The sequence below is a fragment of the Dermacentor albipictus genome, chromosome 1 (assembly GCF_038994185.2).
Source record: "Dermacentor albipictus isolate Rhodes 1998 colony chromosome 1, USDA_Dalb.pri_finalv2, whole genome shotgun sequence".
NCBI lineage: Eukaryota > Metazoa > Arthropoda > Arachnida > Ixodida > Ixodidae > Dermacentor > Dermacentor albipictus.
Genome location: NC_091821.1, coordinates 382,786,887 through 382,801,156, shown reverse-complemented (window position 1 = coordinate 382,801,156; position 14,270 = coordinate 382,786,887). Strand labels below are relative to the sequence as shown.

At 45.6% G+C, this 14,270-nt stretch overlaps 1 long non-coding RNA gene across 1 annotated transcript; it reads right to left on the bottom strand.

Moving 5' to 3' along the window:
* Positions 1 to 841: 841 nt before the first annotated feature.
* Positions 842 to 13,997, bottom strand: LOC139057667 (uncharacterized). The gene is made up of 3 exons (XR_011512976.1): positions 13,881 to 13,997; positions 6,317 to 6,353; positions 842 to 873 (listed from the first exon to the last, which is right to left on the bottom strand). It is a non-coding gene; the product is annotated as an uncharacterized lncRNA (long non-coding RNA).
* Positions 13,998 to 14,270: the final 273 nt, after the last annotated feature.

Sequence of the window (14,270 nt, the reverse complement as noted above, 5' to 3'; positions counted from 1 at the left end):
CAGAACCGAGAAAATGGAGTGCATCACTATTTAGCCCCGTGTTTAATACGACAGTGATGCCAGGAATAGCACTTAAATCAATTCTAGAGCAGTCATCACATTACTGCAATGACCAACTCTGTGGGTGGACCGAGGAAATAAATAAATGAATGGAGGGCGACGTGAGCTTTGTTGACGGAAACCGTCGTTATTCGATATCTCGCGGAAAGCTTAAAATACAAAGTCGGTATTCGCTTCGCGACACGCTTGCAGTTTCAATCGATATCCAACACGAAAACACTTTTAGCGAACGGGTGTCGTCAGCGGCAAGACATGTAGTAGCAGTACATCTCTTTTTGTATTACATTATATCTATCACGGAAGTGTCGTTCCAGAGACGTGCTACCCAGACGTGCCGTTAAACGTAGCAATCGTTGAAGAGGTTGGTTCATTAAATGGGAAAAGCCGGTTTATACACAAACAGACCCAGATATGACGCCTAAAAGAACGCCTCAAGGTAACATGAAAGGGGAAGGCCTCCTATACAGCAGCTTACAGTTCATGGACAAAAAAGAATTTACTGCTGCACCAACGCTAGCGCTGAGCGATAAAACTTGTCGATAAAAAACCTGAAACGTTGTCGTATGCATTTTGTAAGTCTCATGACGCATATCCGTCATCTTTCCCGTGACCCCGATCATCACTTGGCATTATTGCCATCGCAGAGACCTCGTGCAACGTTTTCTGAAATTATCATCGCCAATATAGATTGTCTTCTATTAGAATACATACCAGCAGCGAGGCCTTCATTGCCCTTTTGGTGTATCCAACAGCCTCAGGTGCGTCTAAGTATTCCAGGTGTAAAGAAGAGGGCCAACCATCCAAAAGTTAGCTCTGAAACGGATGCCGCTGTTATCAATCAATAAGACATACGGGGACCAAATACACATATATACCGATGGTTTGGTCTCAACTACCAGTTCTTGAGGTGTCGTTGTCATTCCGGCTACGAAAACCACAATGAAAGTGAAACTGTCACAAATGACAACATCAACAGCGGTGGAGCTTCCTGCCCTGCGTACTGCTGTCAAATACTTCTTGGAAGAGACACCTCAAAAATGGGCCATTTTTGAGACTTTGAGGCTGCACTTCAGAATCTGCATTTTACCCTGTATTATAGGACTCATGAACAGCTGACATATAAAATAAGAGAAGGCCACTATCAGGCTATAGCCAAAGGGCATGAATTTATATTCAAGTGGCTGCCTAGACATACGACATTGCTGATAATGACGTCACTGTCGAAGTCGCCCGGTCTGCCCACCTGGAAGCCCGATGAGTTCCCATCCCCTTCTGCAGAACCAACCCGCAAGAAAGCTTCATATCGTGGCTAAAGCAATAACCCACAAATACTGGTCCTCTTACAAACTCCTGAAGTCTCATCTTCATAGACTTGATTCATCATTAAAGCTATAAGTGCCATCAAAAGGTTCCCACCCTGAGGCGACAGTATTGTGCCGCATCTGGCTCGAGGTGCAAATTACGAAGGCCTACTCGTTCCGCATCGGAAAGGAGGATACGCCCATGTGCGACTCTTGTGGAGCTGTAGAAACGACTGAACACATGTCTCTGTCTCTGTCGAGTGTGATGCTCTCCAGGCAGCATTGAACTAGCCAGGCTCTAGACTAATTTTCGGAAATGAAGATCCTTGGACAATGGCCGTACGCGTGGAGCGCACAAAAAGCCACGAAAGCGTTGTTGAAGTACTTCAAGTCGACAGGTCTTGGCAACCATGTGTAGACTCGGTGCGAACCTTCATATGTGCGCGAAACTGTGCTCTCTCTCTCTTTCTCTCTTTCAATAGATGAAGCGCCAATCGTGACGGCACACTAGGAAGGAACAAAGACACGACAAGGTGCTTTGTCCTGTCTTTGTTCCTTCCTAGTATGCCGTCACAATTGGCGCTTCATCCATTGAAAGCTATTTCACCAGCTAACCCCACAACGTGTTTTACTGCAATAACTCTCTCTCTTTTCGTCCCTATACCCATTCTCCCAGTGCAGGGCAGCCAGCCGGACGTGCGTCTGGTTAACCTCCCTGCCTTTCGTCTCTTCTATCTCTCTCTCTGTCTATAAATGCTGCTAAAACACTGGGAGCGCGACGCTCTATTTCACTCTGTATTCTGAAACCTTACAAGCAGGTTCATTTAATGTCCAATTTTTATTTTATTTATTTATTTATTTGAGGGACGGGTCGTTACATTTGTGCGAAGCCTTCGAATGATTGACCTGAAGTGGCTAGGGTTGGAGTAGTGCACAGCGTCGGTGGCCAGATGGTTGTAGTTCCTTGCAGTTCGAACAGTTCGAAATCGAGAAAAAAGAAGCAATAATTAAGTCGCGTTGTAGTGCGCACAGGCGGTGGGTATAGAGCTTTAGAATGGCTGTTGCGGAGCGAAAGGTGGTGAGCAGGCATGATAATCGAGCGAGAAAGAGACGAGTGATAAGACTTATGGTAGATGGACAGGTGCGCTATTTTTCCGCGTGTCTCAGGACTGAGCGCTCTGGCACTCTTTGTCTGCCCCTCTCATTCCTTCCGGTAATATTAACCCAGCATCACGTACCCTTCTTAAGCAAGGCAGGGAAGATTATCTCCATGTTTGAGTCCACAGACGCCAGAATATTGTACGTAATCTGAGAAAACAAATACATTGACGTGGTTTTGCATGGATTCAAGTGTTTCTACAGCGAAGCTATGAGCCTCAAATTGGTCGAAGTTTCTCGCGGAGTCGTTCTCACTGAAAAAGAGACGAAATCCTTTCACAAATTAAAAAAAGAGAAACCTTCAGTGATTGAAGCGAAAAGTACATACCTTCTTTCGTATCACGTATATAGCATAGCAGTCATTTGAGTAACGAACAAGCACGAAACAAGCATTCAAACCACATCATCGATGATAAGGCACTCCTGGGGTCGTATTCTGTAATGGTTCACTCTGGAACCGGTTGGCTCTGGCGGTTACGTCTTTGTTACGCCACTCGGAGAACGAATGGAACGTCGCGGTGTGAGGGAGACGAACGAACGAACGAACGAGCGGCGTTCTGCCACCAGTTCACTTCATCATTTTTGTTTGCAATTTGGGGCGATATAGCAGTTGAAGGATGTTGTTAGTTTGGTAAAAAATAATGGTTTGTATAAAGAACTTGAAAACCTAATACCCAGTAATAGCTGCAAGATTCCAACGCGGACAGCTGGTGGTCTAACCTTATCAGCTTTGTTTCATTTCATTTTTTGTCGCTAGGTGGTGCGCCATACGCTAAGCAATCAAAGCGGTTTTCTGTGTGTAGGCCGCGGCTCTAATGGAATTTCGTCTAGCCGTGGCTGAGCTTCTTAGGGCGAAGGATTGTGATGAGAGTTCCGTCCACACATCCCACAACTTCGAGAATCTTGTCGCGGTCAAGGAAGCGTTCTTGACTGCTGCTTTCTTCTGCACCGCAGAGACAAATTTAACACCCTTTCTATATTTTCGCTCAACCGTAATGAACCTAGCGACGATGGTAATGATGCGACTGACTGGCTGTTGCAACAACCTAATAGCTTATTCATTCCAGACGCACTGCTGACAAGAATCCGTGGTAAAAGAAGGAAAAAAAATCAATGCCATTTGTGAACTGGATGACCAGCGAAGCTGTGTATGTGGGCCCCATAATGGCAAACTGTTCATTGCAGTGTGTCAAACACCGTATGCACATAAATCAAACGTGAGGTGCGACTAGTCGCAACTCCACGAGTTTGAGCCCGGGAAGATTATGAGGCACCGGGGGTTATACATACCCATGTATTGTCGCAAAACGTGGTACGACACCTTTTACTAACGAATCCCGGCACGTGGAACAAACACGAACCTCACAGCACTCTGAGGGCACGCACCGCTTCACCGTAGCCAAGGCGATCTTGCCTTGGTCGACGTCCCGCAGTTCAGTAATGGTTGTGATCTCCCTCGAAAAATGCAAGCCGTCACGCACAACGCAGGCCACAAAAAATTGGTTCCCCACAAACCCCCTCTGAAATCTGGCCGCTGCTCCGGTGAAACGTCCCATATTTGCGGGATCGGTGTCACATGGACGGTTCGTATTCCTTTCCGCCATGCGGTCCTGGCAGGCACCACGCTTACGAGACCGCCACCAGACTAATATTTGATACGGGTTGTATTTGGACCTACGATATTCAACTTATTTTTGTCAGTTCGCGGAGTGCTTAAAGCCTGCTTCACTTTCGCCGCGAGTCGGCCTGTGGCACTGTCTTCGGGATCGGCCCACGCATGGGGAGAATTTTTCGATCTGCACAGCTGGATAGACACGCGCAATCTTTTCCAGAACCTAGCGATATACAGCTTCGCTGGAAGAACGTAGCGCGCATGCCACTTACGTCGCAGTGTCAACACCACCATTACTGGTTGTCTGCGATATCCTAGCTGAGTGAGTGAGTGAAAGAACGTTATTCGGTCCAGAGAAGACGTAGGGTAGACACCGGGCCAGCCGGTTAGTTCCACGTAGGGACCGGCAAGCCGAGCTTGACGGTCCGATCACGGGCACTTTGGGTGGGCAGGGTTGGGTCGTTGAGTTCGGGGCTGCCCAAGAGCGCAGCCCATCTATCCTCACTGAAGGAGGTGCCGATTGGTTCACACTCCTACAACACAGGGTCCAATGTTGCCGTTAGTCTACAGGCAGGGCAGTCTGCGCTGGGGTGCATTTCAGGGTATATTGCATGAAGAACCGCAAGGTTAGAACGCGCACGGTCGTGTAAAAGTCGTAGGGTCGCCACCCGCGCCCTGCATAAGGCAGGGTGCGGGAGGGGGAATAGCCGTCTTGACAGATAGTAGTATGTGGTAACCTCATTGAACGCGAGCAAGGGTTCCCCGCGGGGCAGGTGGGACTGCGGAGGGGCACGGTCAGTGAGTCCTCGCCCGGCCTTGTGCGCGCCTTCGTTAAGGTTAGAGGAAGAGCCCTCAGTCGACCCCAAGTGAGCGGGAAACTAAGTAACAGAATGGGGAGATGTACTTTCAGCGCTTTGGAGAATGCGTAGGGCCTGAGGGAAGAGTAACCCGGTTTGGTAGGCCTTAATGGCTGTATTGGAATCGCTATATATTGCCTCTTTGCGACCATCGAGCACCGCCAGTGTGATTGCAACCTCTTCGGCTACAACAGGCTTCGAAGTTTTAGTTTTTGAAGAGCCTAAAATGCCTCCGGAATTCATGTTGAACGCATCGCACCGCTACCTGTCCTCACGTTGTTGTCCTTGGCCAACGTTCCCCAGCACCGGAACCGAAGAAGCCGCTATCGGCGCTTCTCTCGCCACGCCAGCCAGCGCGAGAATCGCACGCGACCACTGTTGCCTTAGTAACCCTCGAGACCATGCTCGCGACCGTGCTCGAGCCTTAAGCGAACCACTTCTCCATGGTTCCGCTCGTAGAAGACAACGGCTTCACTTCCAGATGATTGACAATCTCTGTGATGACAACAAAATTTGTAGTCACGCCCACCATTGATCACGACAACGAAGCGCTGACCAATGGCGCTCGTGAGTGCGAACTCGATCCAAAGCGAACCGTTACGGAATACGGCCCCTGATAACAACGCGAAGCACGTAGTGCTCCCAGCTTACGTTTCCCGGCAAAGAGAACTGTATTGCCACGGCAACGGCAGCTTGTGACGTGGGAAGCAACGTCACTAGCCTGTCATATGTGAAAGAAACGGCCTAGCAACGAATTTCATTGTTTTTGCAGCACCGCTATAGTTATACAACGCACAGATAGGACTCCCGAGAAGCAGCGTGAATACGAGGAGCGGCAATGGAAAAAGAAACTGCAATACTGCCAGCGGAGGTGTGTTGTCGCTGGTCGTATTTTCCTAGAATTCCAGCACAGGGGAAGTCCGCACGTCCACATTTTCCTGCGGCTGAATAATGCACCGGAGGAGGAATTGAGCCATAAGGCATTGCTTACCCCCTTCAGAAGTTGTAATGGTGGTTTTCAGCGGCTTCGCTGGGCATCCACTTTCGCAGGGCCGGGATTGCGAGTCAGTTTTTTGTGTAGGTTAATATGAAGCGGGGGCCAAACTGCGCATACGTATTCCAGCTTGAAATGAACAAACGTTTGGTACGTTAGCAGCTTTACGTGAGAAGGGATAAACTTAAGGTTACACCCGACAGAGCCAAGGACGCGGTTAGCTTCGTTTGTTAGACTTGCTCTATGACACGACCGTCTGAAATCATGAGTCACTGTGATACCCAGGTACTTATATGATGACACAAAAAATAACTTGGAATCAAAAACGACGTACCTATGAGCTTGGTACGTCGTACGTCGTGGAAGCAGATCTGCGAAGTTTTGTGAGATAAGGACATTAACGAAGTTAATTCTTATTGCAGTTTTCAACAGTTACTAAATAATTTTGAAGAGCAATGTAATAATGGAGGTTATGGATGTCACGGAATAGAATAGATTTCGCCACGCGTGCAACTCTCAAGAATATATTTTTCTTATGAAAATATCACTTCTTCTAAACCTCGTGTTATCAGCGCTTCGCACGAAGGCACGCAAATTATTTACTCACGTAAAAAAAGCCCTTTCCGAAAGATTTATTTATGGCTATCATATTCGCAAACTAGTTCATTAGATATAAAAATGCAATTGGACACCTTTAGAGTTTACATAGTGAATGCTATCTTGTATGCCTACTTTTCCTTATAGGCAACCAGTTCGCCACTTGTTTCTATAGTTAATCTTTGGTTGTCTCGCATATGAAACTTGGCATTTAACGCAAGCATCGCGTGGAAAACAGCTACAACATGGTACAGGTTACACGCCTGCTTTCGTGATGACATCAAAACAAACTCATACAACTTCTTCGCGAGTTTCATCTGTCGTTACGAATTGTCGATCACACGAAATCACGATCGCTGTTATAACGAAGTAATATATATTCCAGCCTTGGTTCGGTTTAACCGCCAGGTATAATGACACCCAAGTACTAACTACGACACGTTAGCCTAGATCTGCCTTGCTGTATTTTCATGGCATCCTATCGCGGCTGCACTTGAGTGTGGAAGAAATGCAATCAGTCTAGTTAGTCAGACTTCCTATTAATCTCCATCCCTTCCCATTTGCCTTCCTCTCTACTGCTAATCGCACTTTACCTCTCACATCTTCTGAACGCTGGCTCTTTTGCATCGTTTCTCTCGAGAGTTCCGGCTTCCTTGCAATTGCCCTCAGTCTTCTGACTTCTTTCGCGTATCCTTTGTGTTTTCTCGTTTGTGGTTCTGTGCATTAAGAGGAACGATGGCTGTGCGATACGGCTTCCTTTGTAAGAAGTCATCGGATACGTCCGTCAGCGCAGGAAATTGCTAGGGTAATTGGATGCCTATTGCCTCCTCTTTTTTATCCCTATACACTTCGTTATGGTAATTGCTCTTTTTCGCTCGGTGTACGTTTTTCCTGCTGGGCTCCTTCGTTCGTTAGAGCCTTCCTCTTGAAGCTGGTCTATTCACTAGATAACCTCCCTGTATCTCCCTCTCCTCGCCTTCCATCCTTTTCCTCTTCATGTTCCTTGTCAAAGTGTAATCAAAACGCACCGACCACTTTCATTTACAGGTTGGGTGGCTGCGTCTGCGAAGCTATACTGATACAGCAGTGTCTCGGCCACCGTTAAAGGAGTGTGTGATATTCCTCCTCATGTCGGTTGTGATAACTCGAATATACGAAACCGGTTCTTCGTTAGATGTGCAGCGCATTTAGTTCTCTCAGCTTTGGAGTACCGCCTTGAACTTTTCATTGTTAAGGTGGCTCCTGAACAATTATTTCAAGGGCAGCATGGAGTGCTGCAAGTTTTGCACACATACATGTAGTTGCACGAGGTGTCTTCAACTTGATTTCTACAGGCTTTGCAGGGGGGATGACCGCAGAAGCAGAGCATTTGCGCGTCGCCGAACCACTGGAAAATCATGCCATCTGATTCTGTGCGCATCGTAGATATTCCAAGATTGTTTGCTCCAAAGCTTGCAACGGTGCTTCAGTGCTTTCCTTGATATCCGGAATGGTCATTTGCATAGGATGCCGAAGCCGACAAAAAGGAGCTGCTGATATTCGAGTAGCAAGCGTGAAATTTGTTGGCAAATAGACCTGTTGTTTAGCAATGTGCATGGCAAATCTTGTATGCGGCCTCATTGCTAGCAGGCAAGCACGATGATCTGAGACATACCAAGTCAGGTTCCGATTGTGGGCTCTCCATTCATGAGCACCAATGTAGGGTGTTGATAGTACAATCTAGTCCAATTTTCACTGACGTGATTGAAGACGCATGTCATAGAAGCCAAGCCGCAGAGCCTTGGCCATGAACACTCTCAGCTATGCGGATATTTGTCGTGGAAATATTTTCTAGTACGAGTAAGTTTTACTGCAAGAAGCTCGAAAATTGTGCCTTGTATAACAGAAGCATTGACTCCCCTTCAGCATGTTCTCTTTCTCAGAGGGTATACTTACAGACACCTCCCGCTTCGAAATGCGAGAAGATTCACAATAGCCTTCAATCGATTTGTCAAATACGACACATGAGGGCTCCTGAACAAGTATCTATGGATGATGACCTAATGAAATCGGTAAGTTTGGGGAATTAATTTATACCGCAAAAACGTCAATGCTTCCAGAGTAGAACAACGATCCCGGGACCCGGGATCCCGGGACATCAGCTTCTTCCCTTGAATAGAAAGATTTCCAACAAAGCCGAACCAGAGGACAAGGAAAGCTGTCTGCTGGACGGAGTTGACAGCCTGACCAAAACGGTGTCTAAGAAAGGAACTCGTCCAAGAACCCCCACAAAACGTATCGTAATTTTTTTCAGCGACAATTACCTTCGACTCCTGCAGGCCGACAAAGAAGGAGCGTTTGTGGCCATGCCGTCGGGCATGCTTAATGAAAAGGCTCTACAAGCCATCCAGAAGAATTCAAGCCGAAACTCAAGCTAAGTAAGGAAAAGAGCCGCGCCATATCTTGGTGTGATAACCTTGGACTACAGAAGCTCGTTAATAGCGTCCCCAAATGTAGGAAAAACTGTTTAAATGTACTCTTTGCTGCAAAAGCGCACAAAGATGATATACCGTTCAGATGTATTGTGAGTGAAAGAGGTTCCTGGCAAATCAACGTTAGCCTTCTAAAGCTCCTTAACACATTGGTTATAGATGACCCATTCATCGTAAAGAATAGCCTTGACATCATAGCCTTTTACGTGAGTCCCAATCGGTAGGATGCTTCCTTTCAATAGATGTTGTTGACTTTTTTTATTCTATTCCGCAAAAGAATTGTTAGCTGCCGTCCTGAGCTGCATTGAGAAGAACGGGGAGGTATCCTTTCAGAATACCGCAGGAATTTCTGTGGATAACTTCATAGCACTCGTGGAGCATTATTTGTGCTCAGCAGCTGTGTGTTTTCAAGGCCAGTTTTATGTGCGAAAGAATGGAATTTGTATTGGCTCGTGCGTGGCTCCCGTATTTTGCAACATTTTCCTTGTGGACATCGACAGAGCGCTATCGAAGGTGTTTGACGGAGGCAAAGTGCTCAAGGTTTTTAGGTATGTTGAAAATTTTAATTTCACTGACGGTACGATCTTCCATGACCTACTCCCATACTGTGCAGGCCATTTTATCTGACTTTAAACAGCAAGGAAAAGGCTTAGATTTTACTAATGAACTAGCCAAGGATAATAGCTTGCAGTTTTTAGATCTTGACATAACCCTTACTGACGAAGGTTCCTGCTGAATGTACCGACCCCGTGCCCGCAAAGAATTATTGCCGTATGAGTGTACACATTCTTAGACTGTTAAACGTGCGATTGCCAGTATGTGCCTCGAATTCGCGCTGAAAAAATTGTGGCAGGAAGGCAGCGAAATGCAACCAGAGACGCACGCAAAACGAGCAATAGAAGCAAACGACCTATTCGAAACGTGGGAGGCCAAGCTAACCCTCGGGGACCTGGAAGACCAACGACAACTCGTCGCCAGGGCCAAGAGGGCAGTCGAAGCCAGAGGGTTCCTGGACTAAGGAGCCTTCCCACCTTAGGGTGATACCCGTCCTCGCTCGGGACACTGTTTCGTACAATAAACGTTTCTTTCTCTCTCTTTCATAAGGCACAAGCAAGCTTTGACGACCAGATTTTGAAGTTGAGGAAGGCTGGCTTTCCGTGCTTGGTTTTAAGCGCAGTTTCGGAGGCATTATTGAAAAAGCTGAAGAAAGAAAGAAAAAAATGTGAAGTGGGTCAAGCAGTCGAAAAGAAAGCTAAAGCGGTGGTGATACCATATCTCATAAAGTGGCGCATAATCTTAAACACGTCGCCATGAAATACAAAATTCGTGTGGTTTTTTCCGCGCCGCGAAAACTTGCTACTTTGTGCCGCCTGATTGTTGCGGATGACTCTAAGAAAGTAAGATGTTCTATTAAATATACGAACCCTCTTGTTAAGCGTGAAGAAGGGGTCGTATACTACATACCACTGAAGCGTGGAAAAGAGTATATCGGACAAACTGACCGATGTATTAATGAACGCCTGCGCGAACATAAGCTTTCATTGAAAAATGCATATGGTTCAAACTTGCCGCCTCATTGCAAGGCCTACGGGAATGAGAATTAACAAGTATGTCAAGCAAGGCTTCATGATACGACAATCCTGTTTAAAAGTAAAGATTCTGTTGCGCGTGAAATGTTGGAGGCCAACGAGATTAAGAAAAGAGGGGACAACGGTGTCAGCACCCCGTCTCTGAATATATACACGAAAGGAAGCATGTTTCTAGATAAGTTTTAAATTTAGATTAAGCGTGATTCCTTTCATATATATCTTCAGTGTTCTCGCACGTGCGCATTCACATATTCAGTGTCCCTCTTTTTTCGTTCCCCTCTCCTCATGGCTATATAATCAGCCACGTGTGATTTCAATAAACGGTTGCAAGTAGCGCCTTGTCCTGGCTGTGTTCCTTCTTGTGTGCCGTCACTGTTGGCGCTTCACCTATTGAAAGCTATGCACCAACTAGCCCCACAACGTGCTTTACTGTAGAACAATGAGTCATAATTTTTCACGTGAGAGCTTTAGGACTTGCCTTAGAAGTTCCTGGTTCCGCCATTGAAGTTTTTTGTAGTCACGCGTAGACTTATAAGCGTGTCACGCCGAGAACCCTTATTTATATCATCACCACCGTCGTCGTCGTCGTCATCATCGTCGTCATCGTCATCATCATCATCATATTTTTCTCCACTTGCAGGACCAAGGCCTCTCCCTGCGATCTCTAATCACCCCTGTCCAGCGCCAGCTGATTCCAACTTGTGCCTGCGAATTTCCTCATTTCATCACATCACCTAGTTTTCTGTCGTCCTAGACTGCACTTCCCTTGTCTTGGCCCCCATCCGGCAACCGTAAGGGTCCAGTGGTTATCTAGCTCACGCATTACATGGCCTGCCCAGCTGAAGTTCTTTCTCTTAATGTCAATCAGAATATTGGCTATCCCCGTTTGCTCCCTGTACCACACCGCTCTCTTCCTGTCTCTTATCGTTACGTCTATCATTTTTTTACCCCGTCGCTCGTTGCAGGGTCCTCAACTTCTTTTCAATCATAGTGGTAAGCTCGCAGTCAGGATCTGCCAATGCCTGCCGTATGCATTTTTTTTCTTCTGTGAACTTCCTTCTCATGATCAGTGTCCCCTGTAAGTAACTGCATGGCCTGGATAAATGTGCTCCTTCACGGACTCATGAGGCTCACTAATGATCTTGAGCTCTTTCTACTTTGCCAGGGTGTTGGACATTATCTCTGTCTTTCCCGTAATAATTTTCAACCCTACTCTTACACTTTCTCTGTTAAGGTCCTCACTCATTTGGTGTAATTCGTCCCTAGTGTTGCTGAAAAGAACAATGTCATCTGCAAACCGAAGGTTGCTGAGATATTCGTCGCTGATCACAACTTCTAAGCCTTCCCAGTTTAACAGCCTGAATATTTCTTCCAAGCATGCAGTGGATAGCATTGGAGAGATTGTGTCGCCTTGCCTGACCACTTTCTTTGTAGGCATCTTTCTGCTTTTCGTGTGGAGAACCCAGGTAGCTGTGCAATTTTTGTAGATATTTCCTAACATATTCACGTACGCCTCTCCTGTACTCCTTGATTACGTAAGGCCTCTGTGAGTGCTTGTATCTCTACTGAATCAAATGCCTTTTCATAACATATGAAAGTTACCTAGAGAGGTTGATTGTACTCTTTAGATTTCTCGATTACCTCATATATGACATGGATGCAATCCATTGTGAGTAACCCTTTCTGAAGTCAGACTGTTATCTTGGTTGACTGAAGTAAAGCGTTGTCCTTATTCTATCGGAAATTATCTTAGTGAATATTTTATACAATACTGGAAGTAAGCTAATGGGCCTATAATTTTTCACTTCCTTAACGTCTCCCTTTTTGAGGATTACTATAACGTTATCGTTAGCACAGATCACTAGCTGCAGGTATTGCAACAAAAAACCTAAACCTCTAACACCTCACTGAAAAGTGCAGGGCTAATTAACCTTGCGGAACACCACCAGAGGTGTAACTAGTAACTATTGTCCCGTCTTCAGTCAAAATGAAGAAAGACCTTTCACGCAGATAGCTGCTTATCCAACCAAATTAATCTACATCTAAGGAGTTACATTGTGACAGGCCTTTCTTTATATCAAAGAATAAGGCCACAGTAAATCGTGTCAAGCATCTCTGGTGCTGTACCGACGTCACAATACCAATATTGCTGGCTTATTATATGCGAATTACTATTGGCGAAAATAATTCATCCTTGTTTACAGTAGACTCGCGATTAGAGGCCATCGTTGTCTTAGCGCCATCTGCTGCTCAGTAAGCGTCCATTAATTAAAAAAAAGGAACACGGGTGTTCACAAAGTACGTTTCAAAAATTTTGTCGAAGCCGAGAAGCTGCGGCGTTTTTTGGGGGGACTTATCGACTTTTCTGGGACGTCTTATCTTATTCAGCTTAGTTTAATATTGCTCCTCAGCCATCTTCATACAGGGAAAGGTGCCAACAGGGATTCCGCAATTAGGCGTAATTAGTGCGTCTCCTTCAAAGCAACACCGCCAGTTTAGGCCCTATTTATTATCACGTTTTTTTACCTTAGCAGCGATGAAAAAGTTGGTGCAAGTGGTGCTTATCAAAACTTCACGCTGAGTCATTAAGGAAACGCTAACCTCCGAAATAGCTTGCTTGCGTTGTTATCTCGCATATCGATATATATTGCTTCCTTGAAGTGCATAAGCTTATTGTACCAAGAGCACCATATGCGCAATAACTTCTTCACTTTATCCTAAGTTTCTTCTCGTTCGTCTATTCGGAGAATCACCGACAGGTAAAGGTAAAGCAGGTTACAAAAACTTATATGGCATGTCATTAAGCAAACCTAGGGAGTAAAGTTAGGTTTGACGTGCTGTTACTACATGGTTTAGTCGTTTCCTATTTTCGTAGTCGTTAAATAGTAGGACCGTAAATATAAATAGTAGGGCCATGAATTGACTTAGTAAAGTTGCAACTAACCGGTGTCGATTTGCAGATACTAACGGAATTCCTTCTCCGCCATCACTAGCAAAATTCTGGGTGCCGCAAGGCTGTTTATTCCTGCTATAGCAGGAATAAACAGCCCTGCGGCAATAAAATTGCCGCAGGGCAATTTTATTCCTGTTATATGTCAACGCCATCAGCAATAATATTAAATCTACAATAACACTATGTGAAGATCACTGCGCATTGTATAGAAGAATAATTAACTCTTCCGACGTTGACGCTTTGCAATCTGACCTTCACTTTCACTAGAGCTAGTAACTTGAGGCTTACCCATTACTTGATGAACGGCATTAGTATTGCCCATGCACGCGCACTAAAATACTTTTGAATTCAGTTGTCTTCAAACGTTGCAAGGAATAAACACATTGAAGCCATTACTATCAGAGCGTGTAGAACCCTTGGCTACATAAGGCGTAACCTTTGCTCAGCAAACAAATTCACTAAATTATTTGCCTATACGGCACTGGTTCTTTCAAAAATAGAGTACGTGTCCTTTATTTCGAACCCACATTAGACGTACCTCATAAACAAGCTCGAGTCAGTCCAAAACAAAGCAGCCCGCTTTATTACGAAAAATTACTCACGAACGCCTGGCGTCACTAACATTAATTAGCTATTAATTTCCCCTCTCTAGTTCTGGTTGAAATCCCTGTCTTTCTT